Source organism: Sciurus vulgaris (assembly GCF_902686455.1).
Source record: "Sciurus vulgaris genome assembly, chromosome: 13".
Classification (NCBI taxonomy): domain Eukaryota; kingdom Metazoa; phylum Chordata; class Mammalia; order Rodentia; family Sciuridae; genus Sciurus; species Sciurus vulgaris.
Window position 1 is genome coordinate 10,669,349 of NC_136474.1, and position 16,092 is coordinate 10,685,440.

Here is a 16,092-nt window from a genome sequence, read left to right on the forward strand (position 1 = left end):
TCTTAGCACAGGGAACCTTCTTTTTGAGTGACAGGGAATAATGTCCAATCCAGGCATGAATAAGGCCAGAATGACAGGTTCTTGGTTGCACTGTTTTTTTTTTTTTTTTTCTTTTAAGATCTGGTAATTACACCCTAAAGCCTCCAAACAGCAGGACATTTGCTTAACCTTGCATATAAGGTCATTTCAGTCTATGGATTATTTTTGTCTGTATATTATTCATGAATGAAAATAATGTGATGACAATTACTACAAAATTTTACTGATCTTTTCTGCTCTCTGGTCCTGTTAAAAGACAGATTGAACATTGAACTGGGAAGCAACCCGTATAGCAACAATGTCCACTGAAAACAACACGTAAGGCACAAGGGTAATTTAAATATTTCTAGTATTCACATTAATAACATAAAAAGAAACAGCTGAAATTCAGTATATACAGAATAGTAACTTTATATGACTAATACACAGCACAGCACCTACTTATATCAATATTCCCCATGAAGCCCTTAGCCAATTGAGTCCTCTGAAAACATCCAACTGCAAAGATGAGAAAACACAGGCTTCAAGATATCAAATGGCTTGTCAGGACATGTGTCCTGAGAATTGCCCAGGACAGAATTGTATGAAATTCCTTCTAATCTTCTCAAAGTCTGTTTTGCTCCTGATATAGGGACACTTAGAGTAATATACTTTCTTCTCCATTTTAAAGAGAGAGCCTGAGGAAGATATCCCAGGAGGTACTTTGACTTGAAAGATTATTTTTAATCCTTTTATGTTGAGGGAAGTCTTCAGTAACAGAGCTATGACAACCCAGGTTCCTCAGGACAAATGCTTGGAGACTGCAGGGTGCAAGAAAGCCCAACACAGGGCTCAAAATCTCAGTATGACTCAGGGAAGAAAAAAATCGAAATGACTGATAATCAACTAAAAGATAACCACACTTTCTCACTTCGGAAATTGCAGGAAAACAATGGAACAGTGGAATTTTATTTTCCACATGGACAAGAGATTAACCAAGAAAAATAACTTTTTAAATGCCAACACCCGCAGAATACTGGATGCAGAGAAACAGATACAACCAGAGATTTCTTGTGGCAATGTAACTTCAGCAACCCTTCTGTGATGTGAAGTAATCTGAATGTACCTATTAAAATGTTACATGTGCATATCCCATATTTTCTTTCCTTGGAGTCTATCTTCAGCAGGAGACAAGTTTATGTTACCAGCAGAATTGTGTCCTCTGCTCAAATCTCATATATTGATATTCCAAATACCTAGCACCTCAGACTGACTCTATTTAAATATATGGTTCTTAAAGATATTATTAATGTTAATCCAGTTAATTGGTATAGAGTCTAATCTAATTAACTCTTTCTCCTTATAACAAGTAGCAATAAGGGCACAGAGAAGCACAGAAAAATGCCATGCAAATATAGAGACAGAAGATGGCAATCTGCATGTCAAAGAGTGGGCCTCGAAGGAAGTTATTCCAGCAAGTATCTTGATATACAGAATATGGAAATAGCACAAATAAATTTTTGTTTAACCCCATCTATGGCATGGTTATGACAGCCCAACGGTACTGACACAGTCCACTAGGACACATATATACTCTCCCTGCAGTATGGCTGACTGAATGTACAACTGACTCACATAATATCCCACCAGCATTGAAAGGCTGGACTGCTGCTATAAATGGCATTTCTGACTGAAAAATTATGAAGGCATGTGAAGACACACTCCTCACCTGCTGGGGCTATAGAAATTTGTTTTGTGGTATGGCACAGTCATGAAATCATGTAGACTACTTTTATCTCATCGGTTTGTGTAACCCTCACTCCTCTTTGTGTCAATAATTTCCTGGTAATGAAGTTGTTAGTGTTTAAGTCTTGTAAAAGAACTCAAGTTCAGTGTGGATGACTGGTACATGGGTACCTAGGACAAGTAGCAAAAACAAAAACAGTAGCTTGAGAAAAGAAATATTCATGCCCAGTAAACATTAAAGAAGATGTGAAAATATTTGCTCTTTTATTTCTACAACCTGGAGATTTACACCTATTAAGTTGCTAGGGGCAGTAATACAGTCCAGATTTCTTGGAGCAATGCAATGTAGGTCATTCAAGTGGTAAATTCCTGGAACAGGGTTTAGGGGAGTTCCCATATATGGGTATTTGTCCTGGACCTCTCTTGGCCATCTCTAATTTCTGCCTGTGGAGATCCTTTTCCAGAAAGCTCCCTTAACCTTAGATCAGAGGTATTATTGTTGGTTGTATAGTACACTTGCTCATTCCCCAAGGAGACAGAATTAGCAAGTAGCTCGAGGATGATCTTCATGGAACTCTGAAAAGAGATCGTCTTACATGTAGGACAATAATCAATGTTGACCATTCTGACTGACTCCACAGGGGACAATCCCATTGAAAATTTTTATACACCCAGATTGGGTATATGTAAATACATGCCTTGGCCTCCATGCAGTGGTGACACTGGGTTACAGAATAAGGTCTATGGATAAATATTTGAGCAGAAAAACTAGCATCCAACACTAAAATATCCACCCTACCAGCCATGTCCAGTGGTACAAACATGAGAATTCTGCCACAATTTTAACGTGGTATAAACTACTCCTGAAATTGTAGGTCCTGTGCAAATCCTGCCCACCCTGCACTCACAGAAGGGGAAGGTCAAAGGACTTCTCACATGTGATCATAGAAGAGGACTCACCTGGATTGGACTTCTCTGGGCTGCCCTATTTTACCTGTGGGTGGCTCTGGATAAGTGGCCATAATGGTCTGGTGTAAAGACTGAGTCAAATTCTGATTTTTTATTCCTAGAACCTTGGAAGTTATGGAGAAATCAAGAAAACATCCAGCTCTTTTGCCCAATTGCCTTCACCACATGAACTGAATAAGAGACTGTCTCTAGAGTATGTGTGCCTGGTTACCAGAGTTCTAAGTTCTTTTGGGTTCTAATGCTAAGAAATTGAGGTCTCTTTTCAATTTTAATTACCTGGGACTCTTGATATAATAAGAACCTTCCAAAGTGTCTTTTGGGGTACTATCTTGGCATCTGCTCATCTATGCAAACTTATACATACAGGTGACATTTCAACCCATTGGGAAGTTGTCAATGCATCACTGCCCACTTTGGTGGAGGGTCGTAGCAGACTGGGCAGATGCCCTCTAGAAGACTCAGTTGTGGATGGTCAATATTAGAACTTAGTTTTTCTCCAACTGAGTTTAATCTGTATCTTGAACCTGCATTCTGGCTGAAGGCAGAAAACGGAGATCGGCACAGAAGAGATAGACAACACAAACTCTTCTAAAACCGAGCTCCCTGGTGGGCCATTTTTTGAAAGAAATACCTGTGGTGGCCACATGATGGCAGGCTTACACAACCCAAGGCCAACCTCATTCTCTTTCAGGTTTCCTACAAGTCACCTGGATCCCAGGCAGTGGGTGCTCCCCTGCCTTCCTACAAAAAACAGAAGCCCTGACCAGATGTACATCCTTCTTTCAGCTGGAAACTGCATTTTACAAGGGAAAAAAAAAAAAAAACAAAAAAAAAAAACAGCACCACAAACTCTTCATCCTTGCTTTCTTGTCTTGATGCATACAGAGATAGTCTGTTTCAAAAGGGAGTTTCATTTGCTTCCCAAATTTCAGTGGTGCAAAAAAGTCACATAATAAAGAGAAAAGTTGTTTTTAAGAGAGGCTCAGGGATCTCTCTCTTTTAGGAAAAAATATTTGGCTTTCATTGTGAGTCTGGGAAAGTTGATTCTAGATTTTCCTCATTTTGTAAATAACTCTGTAGACTTGCCAATAAATAAATAAAGCCTCTCACTAATTCACTAAAAGGTACACTACTTCTCCTTGCCCAAGTTCGATGTGAGAGGTTTTAAGACTCCCTGCTCCCTGGGATCTCTTCACCTATGGATGAATGTAAATGGGGGTGAGGTCCTTTCTGCTTCTCTGTACAGCACCCTGAACCTCTACCTTTCTCTCAGTCTCTAATATTGTTGGCAGCCTCCACCAGGGGAGAGATTCATAAAATAATGGAATGTACTTAAAGACATTTAATCAACAAGCTATGATGCATCACTTTTGTCCCATGTTCCTTTCTTGCTTTTACTTCTCAGTAACAGCATCAAATGTATTTGGGGGACCACTTTTGCTCCATTTATAACATGGGAACAATGTTTCTCTTGAAGGATCGGCTGGGAAGCTTAAGGAAGACCCAGGATTCCAGGGATATTCAGTCTTGCCCACTATGATGAGAAAAATAAAAGTGAGATGAGAAGAGGGATGGGAGCAGGGGACAGGACAGAAAATGCAATGAGTTGACGCCAGGAGTCTTACCTTCCTCCATCATGTGCAGGCTAACGGGAGCCAGGTCTGGTCAACAGGTCTTGATGAGAGGAGTGGGTATTTTTCTATCCAAGGCCATTTTTCCATTTCCCTAAAGGCCATTTTCATAGCCAAATCAAGCTTAGACCGGTAACAAATGTGCCCAAGGTCCTCCTAGTCATGGCATGCCATGTGCCTCTGGTTCTCACAACCTCAGTTTAGTACACTCTTGGCTTATCAAATTTTAATTGTCAGCCATTCCTTCTTGACACATTGGGCTAGGACTGTGCTGAAGGGTGACAGAGAATCTCTGGCATGGCAGATATGTTGCAAACTCTCATAGCATTTTCTGCCAGTGCAAGTAGCAGCTCCATGAAGAAACAAAAACATTCAGGGTTCCAGGTATTTTTTCTCCTTCTAGTATTAATAAGCAGCATGTCAACATATGGGCTTTAACTGTGCTGATGAAGGAACTCCCTTGTGCGTTCCTGCTAGGAGACTAGGCAGCAGGAATAGAGAAAAAGAGAATTGTTACAGTGGTTGGTGGCATGGACTGGCAACCTCGAGTTCCCTTACAATGCTTCAGGAACACTGAGATAGACAGTGTTCATATGTGAATAGTCACCCTGCATTGTAAATTTTCTGAGGTGAGGGTCAAGGCTCGATGCCCATGCAACATTGACACACTCAGTCCTATATGATTGTCAACTTCAAGACTGAATATTTAGGTTAAAAAATAACCTAAAGATGACTTGGATTCTGCAAAACTCTGTCTGATCTTTCTTGGCATGGAACCTCCCATGAGGCAGGATAGGCTAGGATGAGTTCCTGCTCAGAAGTCCAAGTGACAACTGTGTAGGGCATGCAGAGCCTTGTAGGGTGTCCCAGGTGCCTCTGAGACTCTGAGTTGGAACAAGGACTGTAATGGGGTCATATCCTTCTATATTTCTACAAACTGCTTCAGAAGTTCACTAGCACAACTCGAGTTTTATATACATCAAGACCTAGAAGTACAGCCTCAGATAGCACTGTAGTAATCTTATCATAAATGCAATTTATTGTTTTATACTGAGCATTATCTTAATGACAATTAATGTTTTTTAAATATTTTAGGTGTACCTATTTTATTTGTTTATTTTTATGCAGTGCTGAGGATAAAACCCAGTGTTTCAAATGTGCCAGGCAAGTGTTCCACCACTGAACTACAGTCCCAGCCCCATTCAGGTTTTTAAAACATCATTCTGAAGACTGAATAAGAGCTTGTAGAGCAGCTATACCCTGGTTGATCCAGCCAGATTGCCCCTTTTGAATACTTAGTTTCCTCCTATTTTTTAGTTATCATAAAAATAATCTGTAAAATAGAATGTTTCTACCCAAAACAGTAAAACCAAAGAATGAGGGTAGAGGAAGTATTTTTGGTTGAGGGAGGGTTTCTCTTCTCTCCCATCATTTCCCAAGAAGAGCAGCCTTCTTTGGAATTCTGTTCCCTTGGCACAAGCTCTGCCCTTGAATTGTTTAGACCTATGTCCCCTTTGCCTCTTTGTGTTTTGCACACCTTCTCAGCTCTCCTTTGGGTGTAGTTGTGCTGAATCTGAGAAGTTGGGAAGCGGTGTCTTCTCTTGGTCACCCCCACCAGCACTGTGCGAGGAGATAGAGGTGGCCAGACTGAAGCTCAGTTGTAGAAAAGTGCAGAGTGCAAGGAAGATTTCAGGTATGCCTGGAAAACAAGTATGCATGTGGCAGAGATTTTGGTGTGTTTTGGGGTGACTAAGTAGCTGTAATTCTCCTGTAGTCTGAAGACTCTGCCTCAGATGTGGATGATTTTGAATCATGCACATATGGCCAGTATTTGACTTAGAAATTCTATGGGATCTTGAAGTTAATTTTTATTTCAGGCAGTGGTACTCATTTTGATTGACAATTGCATAAACATTTGGAGTTTTAAATACAGTTTTGTAAGTATAACAGACAAATTGGCTTAGGAAAATAAGTAAACAAAAACTAATAGAAGTGGCAAAATCGCAAAGGTGACATGAAAATAAATATATGGGGAAAACTTTAAAAGACATGAGCAGAAAGGAAAACTTCCAAACCCAGCAACAAACTGACCAATGCAGGGCCTCTGTGAGGTGCTGTCAGGGAGTGTTCATTCTTCCTGCTTTCCCTTTCTTGCTCTGGTCTATGATAATGTCTCCCTGTGGAAGACTAACAGTGAGCTGGGAGGCCAAGATGGATTCAAAACACCCATTTGGAGACTAGATTTAACTTCATATTCTGGCTCTACCACTTTCAAGGCCAGTGGTTTTGCAGAGGGCCCTCATCTCCTCATCTATAAAGTGGGGATGTCCTGGTATCTGGACTCTTGGACAGTGACATGAGCTAACATGAACAGTCGTTTCCCAGCTCTAGGGTGTAGACTGCTGTTCCTCTGCACATCAGAGGGGAGTCTGCTCAAAGGGTGTATGTCTTTTCTCTTCTCCATAATCAGCTCCTGATTTTCCTGAAATACCCCTCTCCATGGGGCACGTGATCAGGCCTAAGAAGTCAGCACGGACATCCCCTGAACAAAGAGGCACTGAGTCTGCCAAGTTGGTTTGAGGCAGATTGTTTCAGAGGCCCAAAAATGACTGGTTGGAACTGAGCATGGAAAAACTTACTGCTATCTTATGGCTACAGGAGAGGGAAAAAAAAAAAAAAAAAAAAAAAAACGAATGGGAACTAAGAAACGAAAAGACAGTGGATCACTGAACCCAGCTGCGCCTGCAATCAGAACTTCACCCAGGGTTTTTACTTGTAACAGAAAGGCACTCCCTTTGATGATGTTAGTTTGAGTTGGTTTTCTGTCACTTGCAAACTAGATTATTGATTGACCTATTGATTTTCTCAATTCCTTTTTTTTTTTTTTTTTTGTGATGCTGGGGATTGAACACAGGGCCTTAGTACTTGTGAGGCAAGCACTCTACCAACTGAGCTATATCCCCAGCCCTCAATTCCCTTTCTTTAATAGTAATGGAGGGACAAGAGAATGGTAACAAGGAACAACAGAAGATTAAATCTCAAAAAAAATCAAAGGACTCACTTAATAAATGGGCAAATAAACTAAACAAATACTTCAAAAACAAAAGAAATACAAATAGGCAACAAATATACCCCCAAAAATGTTCAACATCCTTACTAATTAGGAAAAGGTCTATCAAAATTACACTGAAATTTCACTTCCCACAATCAGAATGACAATCATCAAGAATACAAATAATAATAAATTCTGCATTTGATGTGGAGAAAAATGAACAATTTTTGTTAGTGGAACTGTGAATTAGTACAACCACTATGGAAATAAGTATGGAGGCTCCTCAAAAGACTAGGCATGGAATCACCATATGACCAAGCTATACCACTTCTCTTCATTTATCCTTAAGAATTAAAATCATTATACTACAGCGGTACATATATACCCATGTTTATAGCTGCACAATTCACAATAGCCAAACTACAGAAACATCCTAGGAATCCATCAATGGATGAAAAGCTAAAGAAAATGTGGTATATATACAAAACAGAATTTAATTCAGACATAAAGAAAAAGTAAAATCTTGCCATTTGCAGGAAATATGGATAAAACTGGAGACCATCGTGTTAAGTGAAAGCAGTCAAAATCAGAGGATTAAGGGTCATATTTCATATGAGAGGACAAAGGTAGAGAGGATAAAGGAAAACAAAGCTGGAGATGAATCTCCTAAAAATCCATGGAAAGATCAGTAGAATAAAGGGGCCAATGGGTGGCTGTTGGGGAGAGAGGAAGCAGGTGCTGAGGAGTGATATTGGCCAAATTATATGTTTATATTGTGTGCATGTACAAATATGTAACAACAAATCTCAGCATTTTGTACAACTATAATGCACTAATAAAAATGTGGAGAATAAAAGATTAAGTTCAGCTGAACATGGTGCCACGTGCTGTAATCCCTGTGTATTAGGAGGCTGAGGCAGGAGGATTGTGAGTTCAAAGCCAGCCTCAGCAAAAACGATGTTCTCAAAAATAAAAAGGGGGGGGATGTTCTCAGCAACTCAGTGAGACCCCATCTCTAATTAAAGTACAAAATAAATAAATAAATAAATAGGCTGGAGATGTGACTTAGTGGTCGAGTGCACCTTACTTCAATTCCTGCTACCCTCCCTCCAAAAAAGATTAAGTCCATAGGGTCCTTGAAAATGACCTAAGTCTCCCCATCTGTTAGACCATAACTTTGAAAGTCCTAGAGAGTTATTTCTGCCTCCATTGGCCTCTCCCTATGAAAAGAAAGTTAAAAGTTACATTTTGCTACTGGACTGGAGGGAATTAAATATAATCCAGGACAGATTGTACTATTCATTTTTCTTTGTATTTAAAAATAAAACAATTCTACTTTAGGTTGGCACTGTGCTTTTTTTTCTAATGGATAAGTCAACTCTGAAAGTTCTTCCTTTTTTTCTGTATTATATATATATATATATTTGTCAGTAGTCAAACATTAACCAAAATGCTAGTACAGACAAATCATTTTTTACTAGATCTACAATACATATTAAGAACCACATCAACTGAGGCACTTTTCTTTAGTTAATAGAACTGGTATAGCCATGTTGTGGATTCCAGTTACTAGGGTGTCAGAGCAAGGTTCACTTCTGATTGAATAAAAGTACTTGCAGTTTGACTAGGTTAAACAGGATGGGACAGAAGCTTAGAGCACTGTTCACTTTTGATTGGATAAATGCACAGTGGTCTTATTGGATTAAGCATCTACCAGAGCCTCATGCACTGGAGACTGCTGACTGCAAATGATCCCCTCATTTCATTCCTGCTTGTACTACACAGAGGCTTCTCATTTGTGTTGGTAAGTCTCTAGGATAAAATTCCTCAAATGCAAATATTTATGTAAAAGTGGTGGAAATGGAAATTTGTCTATCTCGTGGAGTCATCTAAAACCTGGACTGTGGATGATGACCTTTCTGGCCTCATTGACCATTTGAATGCTGAAGTGTGGACCAGGTGCCTTTGCTGCTCAGGAACCAGGTCCAACTTTTTCTCCCAGTGGACCCACCCTCTAGAGCATGAGGAAGAGAAAGACAGTCCTGGGGGTTCAGTTCCATCTTACACTTTCTCCCTTTTACTTTCCTGAAAGAGATGGAGACTGAGGCTCCAGAAATCTTGAGTATAACTGGAGCAAAATCAGTGCAGAACATGAGAACTTTTCAAATATTTAATGATAAAGAGTTGGTGACTTCTAGGAAACTGAGGCAGAGTAAAGACCCTCCCCCTTCAAATCCATATTTTTGTATTCAAGTAAGAAATATCTCAGACATGTTGCTCAGGCTAACAAGCATGAGTTTATTGAAGGAATAGGTCAAGGAAAAGGGGCTACTCTCAAGGGAGAGAGTGAATGGTCCCAGAAAGGAGAGTGCCTCCTCTGCGCTCTTTTTTTATTAGTGTCCCAGAGACATTTCCAGATAGTCCCACCCAGGTCCCCCTCTTAACTCTTGACTGACAGCTGGATGATTCCAGACTGTCAAGTCCCCAATGCCATAACAACTCTAAGTCACTTTGACCCATGCTGACAAGTTCTCATTGAATTCTTTACTATAAATTCCTAGAGATTTTATAATTAGGAGGAATTGTCTTTATCTCCCTGAGTTTCAAAATCTGGTCTGTGAAAAGGGTCACAAAAATTTCCCTCTTTAGGGTAACTTGGGTTCTTCTTATTGATATTATTTCAGGCCTGTTTTTTTTTTTTTTTCCCCCTCCTGTTGATAGCATGTATTTTGCTGACAAATGGGGCATAGACTGTCCACTGAGACCAGGCAGAGATGTGGGTAATTTGCTTCTTGGAAGAGAAAGCATGTGGAGGTCAGCACAGTGAACCCACTTTATAGAATTATACCCTTAACCTCATGTTCACATCACACACATCCTTCTGTCCCCTATCATTTAGAAAGATGCAATTCAGTTGAAGTCATATTATCGTTGAGCATGGGCTGTCTTTACATGAACCCCACATTTACAGGCCAACATCAGTTTCAGAGAATTTGATAGTAATGCAGATTCTCAAGCCAAACCGCAAATTGACGGTTTCAGATTCAGGGTGTCTTGGGAATTCTAATTTTCACAATCCCTGCAGGTGCACACTTGGGGATGACCACCTATGTCCTGTTTTGGTCTCTTCTCCAAGAATACAATCTTTATCAAACTTTGAAAAAAGCCTTTTTATGATGGCCTCACTGACTGATATTCCAGGCAGACAGGTATCCAGGATTGGCCAGTTATAATCCAGGTAGAAAGACCCTGAGATCCGAGGGATTGGGCACCCAGTTCCCTTTTGCCCAGGAATTCAGGGAATTCTGTGGCAGTGTCCACTTTGAGAAACTCAACAATACCCAAAACTAATAGTCAAAACCCTGTAATCATTTTAATATTCAATTCTTTTCTGGGAGTGGGAGCAATAACCAATATGTTGTTTAAGATGCTCTGAAAGCCGAGTCTCTACGCTGTGATCATGATTGGTAACACATTTGGGACCACGTTTTTTTTGTTCTATGGAAGATCTTGGGTCATGGAGAGCAGATCCCCACCATTGTTCCCTGCAACCACTAGATTGCAGGGATACACTTTCCTACCAGCACAGAGGGGCCCTTCGCAGCCAGTCTCCTGGCTTCTCTGGTTCACATCAGAAACGCTAAAGTGTCAGTAAAATGTGCTGAGGCCGATTTTACTGTGGTGTCAAGGAAGTAATATGTAGCCACGGCATTGACTATAGGGAGCAATGGCCATGGTACTGTAGAAGAAAAAGTTTTTAGAATTGTACAAGTCCTCATTCTCTTGCAGAGCAAGAGGACCATTTTTTCACAGCCCAGAGTCCTTGGGCTGTCAGAGGTCTGGTGACTGGCCTTAATACCCTTAAGACAAGGGCTCATAATGTAGCAACAGGGTATTTTCTTCTCATAGAAAGTCTAATCTGATTGTAAAGATACCCAGAAAAGAAAAAGACCTTTCTTTTTTTGTACTTGGAATTGTTCACTGGGAAGGTAAGTGAGGAAGCAGGAGGAGAACTAGTATTTAAAACTTGTTTTTAAGTCAGGCTCTATTCCTGACTATAGAGAGCTTTTGTCTGCTTCTGAGCCTCTTCTGTGACCCAAGTTTGCAGTTGGGATAGAAGAGTGTGTGCAACAGGAATAATGTTTGCACAATTTCTGTTTCTCAAGTGTAGAATCCTTCCTCCCGTTGCCCTTCTGGCAGCCCAACCTGTTCTCCAACATTAAGATAATGAGTGCCTAAAATAGAAAATAGAAAGTACAGAACTGGGTGCACCCCTCTCATTACCTAGGTGCAGGCCATGGATGTAATTGCCCTGGTCCTTTCAAAAAACTTTGCAGGTTTGTCATTGTTGCAAGTTTAACTTGGGTTTGTTTTAATCTGGTATGGTAAGACTCAGAAACAGATTTGATAGGCACAGACCTCTACAATTGCCTAAAATAGTTGTGCAGGGCCATGTTGAGGCACCAGGATTGGTCAGGAGACAGGGTATGGAAGGTAGGGGAGAACATGGGAATGAGACTTTATTGTATTTGTGCAGAAAGAAAAGTTGAAGTAGCATAAGAAGTTTTAGGATTAGATTGTTTCAGTAATTTCAGTAGGCTCTAGGGGCAAGGGCCTTTCCTGATTCTCTGGTACCTGGACCTGGTGTGATTAGGACAGACAAATAGTGGCCTAGGAGGGTAGGAGTCCAAAAGGGAGGGTATTGGTGGTGTGGGAACTTGATTTGTTAGTTTGGGTAAAGTGAACATACTGGGGAGATAGCTGACTATTCTAGGAATTGTTATCCCCAGGATGGCATGCTGTGGGTACTGTGGTACATGCCAGTAATCCAAATGGCTCAAGGGATTAAAGTAGGAGGATTGCAAATTTAAAGACAGCCTGGGAAATTTAATGAGATTCTGTCTTGAAATACAATTTGAAATGGGCTAGAAATCTGCTTCAGTTGTAGATAAGTTGGAGAATGCTCCTGGGTTCAATTCCAATACTCACCCCTAAACGCGCACACACACACACACACACACACACACACAAACAGCATAGGAGAGCATGTCCTTAAGGTTCAACAAAGCAACAATGTCAAAGAAACACAATACCAACAGTAAAGTCATGGTTAATATAACCAAAATCCATTCCAAAAAATGAAGAAAAGTATAATCTTGCAGATGTTCCTAGTAAGTCTGCCCTCTGGTCCATCCAGGCCAGGATCTGTGTTTATCATCTTCTAGATTACACACTTTATGGACACTAAGTGGACTTCTGAGTAACTGCACAGCAGAACTCCTTGTTTTAATGGAGAATCTTCAGGTAAGACAACAAGTTTGGCCAGCAGAGTAGACAGTGCAGATGCCCCTCAACAGTCTGTCATTTGATCCTCAAACACTAATGAGCAGATAGCTGCCTGGAGCAGGCTCAGCAAGCCTGGAACAAAAGAAGACTTCTCAGATAGAGCGAAAAGGGCAGTGGGCTGTCTTTGCATGACATTGTGTCTCACTGGAGCTTATATTCTGATAGCAACATGGAAGGGGAAGTGAAGCGCTGCACAGACCACTCTAGAATGCATGGTATCAGAAGTCAAGAGAGTTTTTTTGCAGTTGACTTAAGACCTTCCCAGACCACCAGTTCCAGCATGGGGCAGAGGATTTTAATGTCCTGCATGCTAGTTTTTGTGTGTGTGTGTTTGTGAGTGCATGCACACCCTATGCAAGTTCTTAATGACTCATTGTGCATGTTTGGGCTATAGAAGGAGGAAATACTACTTTCTCAATTAGGGATTACTACCTAGGAGGATTCTTGCCTGATATTCAAGGAGAGGCATCTGGTTCAACATCAACAATGGGGCTCTGACAGGAAAATTTTTGGAAGGATGAAAAAACTTTCTGACAGAGAGACTGTAGCACAAGAATCAGGCCCAAATTAGCAACTCGCCTGCCTCCAAGTTTGAAGTTTCTCCTGAGAATAGGCTGTTATCTCATTCTCTCCCTTTTTTTCTTTTCTCCTTTCTTTACCTACTAGGAGATAATCTCTGTGTTTGAAGCACTGGGGACAAAATATGAACCAGAAAAGGCCAAGTGCCTTCCTGTATAGCATTTATGATCTCGACCAGGATTCTTAAATCTCAGCAAGATTTAGATGCTTCTATGTGATGAAGGACTTCTCTGTGCATGATGATGTGTTTAGCAGTAATCCTGGTCTTTACCTACTAGATTTCCTAATACTGGACCCTGAAAATTTGGACAATCAAAATATCTTTAGGCAGGATCAATATCCCCTGGATTTGACAATTGCCCTGGCTGATAACTGCTGACCAGTGTGGCAAACAACTAAGTCCACATCTGCAGTAGTTTTCACAGGTATGTCTGTGCCTACATGGGGTCTTCTCAGGAGTCTGCTACTGCTCACAAAATTCAGGGTAATGGGACTTACAGTGGTAGTTAGTACATGCCCATTGTGAGACAAGAAATGATGAGAGACTATAAAATATAATCCCACTCAAGAGAGGTTCTACCTTAATATCATTGTGGGGTTATCATGGAGACATTTTTGTGACATCAAAAATGAGTAACATTTAGTTGGAGGTGTTTGTGAATTAATAAAAGGTTAAATGGCCTTCCCCATTATTCACTTTCAGTCATTCCTTCTGAAATAACTGCAGGGTAGGTGAGAGGTAGCAGACCTTCATCCTGAAGTTTTTCTTCTTTTCAAATAAAACTCAAACTCCCTTTAGGTCTCTGTAGACCATTAAAGAGGAAGCAAAGACTTCAAATGGCTTTCTTTGTGCCTGATACAGAAGTCATACATTGGCATTTACCAAATGTTTGACCTTATCTGACACTTGCTGAAGATATCTGTGTCTGTTTTCTGTGACATTCAACAGAAGGATACCATCTAACTTTAGAATCCAGTACAAAAGTTACTGTCAACAACCTCTGAAATCTTGAGTCTCGTGTAAACATATCCTCCTCAATTGTTTCTTGCCAGATCTTTTGCATTCAGTGATAAAAAGGCTGACTAAAACCCCTTCAAGAAAGGGGTCCCCTGTCCATTTTATGTAGGTTTCAGAGAACAGTATTATGCACTTATTCTGAAACCTTTATTCACTAACCTCCCTAAAAATCTTTAGTTCACAAATGAGTACCCTATATGGAAGGTAGAGTCAAAGGGTGTCAGTGTTGCTAATAACTCACAGTCATGCCTGGCAGTGTAAAATGCCTTTAGAAAATCCATTTCTTTGTGTATTTTAAACTCAATTCTAAGCTGCAGAAAAAAGCATTTTTCACTCCTGTGAAAGAATTCACATTTATTTTTAGTGGTTCCACTCTATTCTAACACAGACAATATTGCTATTCATCATTGCTATTCATTATACCTATTCATCAAGGTTCACAGGGGACTAGTCCCAAGATCTCTTGTGGATACCGAAGATCAAGCCTCTTATATAAAAGAGAAGAATATTTACATATTACCTAGGTAAATAATTTCATATACCTTCAATCATATGTAGATGATTTATAAAACCTATTATGATGTAAATGTTAAATTAGCGCTTGTTATACTGCATTGTTTAGGGAATAGTGATATAAAAATTCAGTCTACATATATTCAGTACACATATTTTTTTCACTAAATAGATTCTCTCTATGGTTGGTTGAAGTTGTGGATGCAGGACCCATGGGTATAGATAATGAACTGTAATGTGATTGTACTTGAACATAAAAAGAGCAGTAAGGAATTCTGAGATACTTACACTTTACTAAGTGCAAAGCAAAACTCTCTTCTACCATGACCTCCCTTCTACTTGGAGCCATTAAAATGTGCTGATTGGGGCTGGGCATATAGCTCAGTTGGTAGAGTGCTTGCCTTGCAAGCAGGAGGCCCTGGGTTCAATTCCCAGCACCCCTGGGAGGGGGGGGGACCTTGGGAATTGACTCTCTTGTCTTCCAGTTATTCTCATGGTCACTGTTGCCTAAGGATGTTTTGCACAGAGCTTCCTGGATGTCTCTTTGTGTTATGGCATGTGCTGCCCTTTAGTGTTAGTTGCCAAATGTTTCCTTTTCCTCTCATTCTGGTCACATAGTGCATTATACTTCTGACCCTGTTATGCCAAGTAATAAGGTCAGGCCAGTGATTGTGCAAAGAGCATCTGATCTACACATTGAAAATTTCACTGCCACTATTAACCCCTTTCCTGAAGACTTTGGGAAGACCTCAGGAGGAAGAGGTGAGCCTTTCTGGTTTCACATGGCATCTGACATTTTTGTATCTGCAGCTGCCTTTGCCTGCACCACAGCAGTGATTTCTGACTGCAGTTCCCTACGTGCCAGCACCTCACACACTATTCCTTATCAACACTCATATATCACAATCTTGTGACTCTGATCCTAACCCCACAATCATGCACCAAATCTGGCCTGGGGTAGCCCACCAACCTCACCACCTATGAGTGAACATACTGCTTCTGCTACAAGGCTGCTCCTTGGAACCATAAGCCCTCCACAAGTGATCTTCAGTTTGATGAGAGGCAACACTCACTTAATTCACTGTTATTGTGAATTAAGTCAGTTAACTTTGGGTTGTTGGTAATGCAGGAAAATCTAACTGAAACACCACCATTTTAACTCATTGCTTTCCAGAACTATTTGCACTGTCTTCCTACTGTTTTAGATTTCCATGAATTTG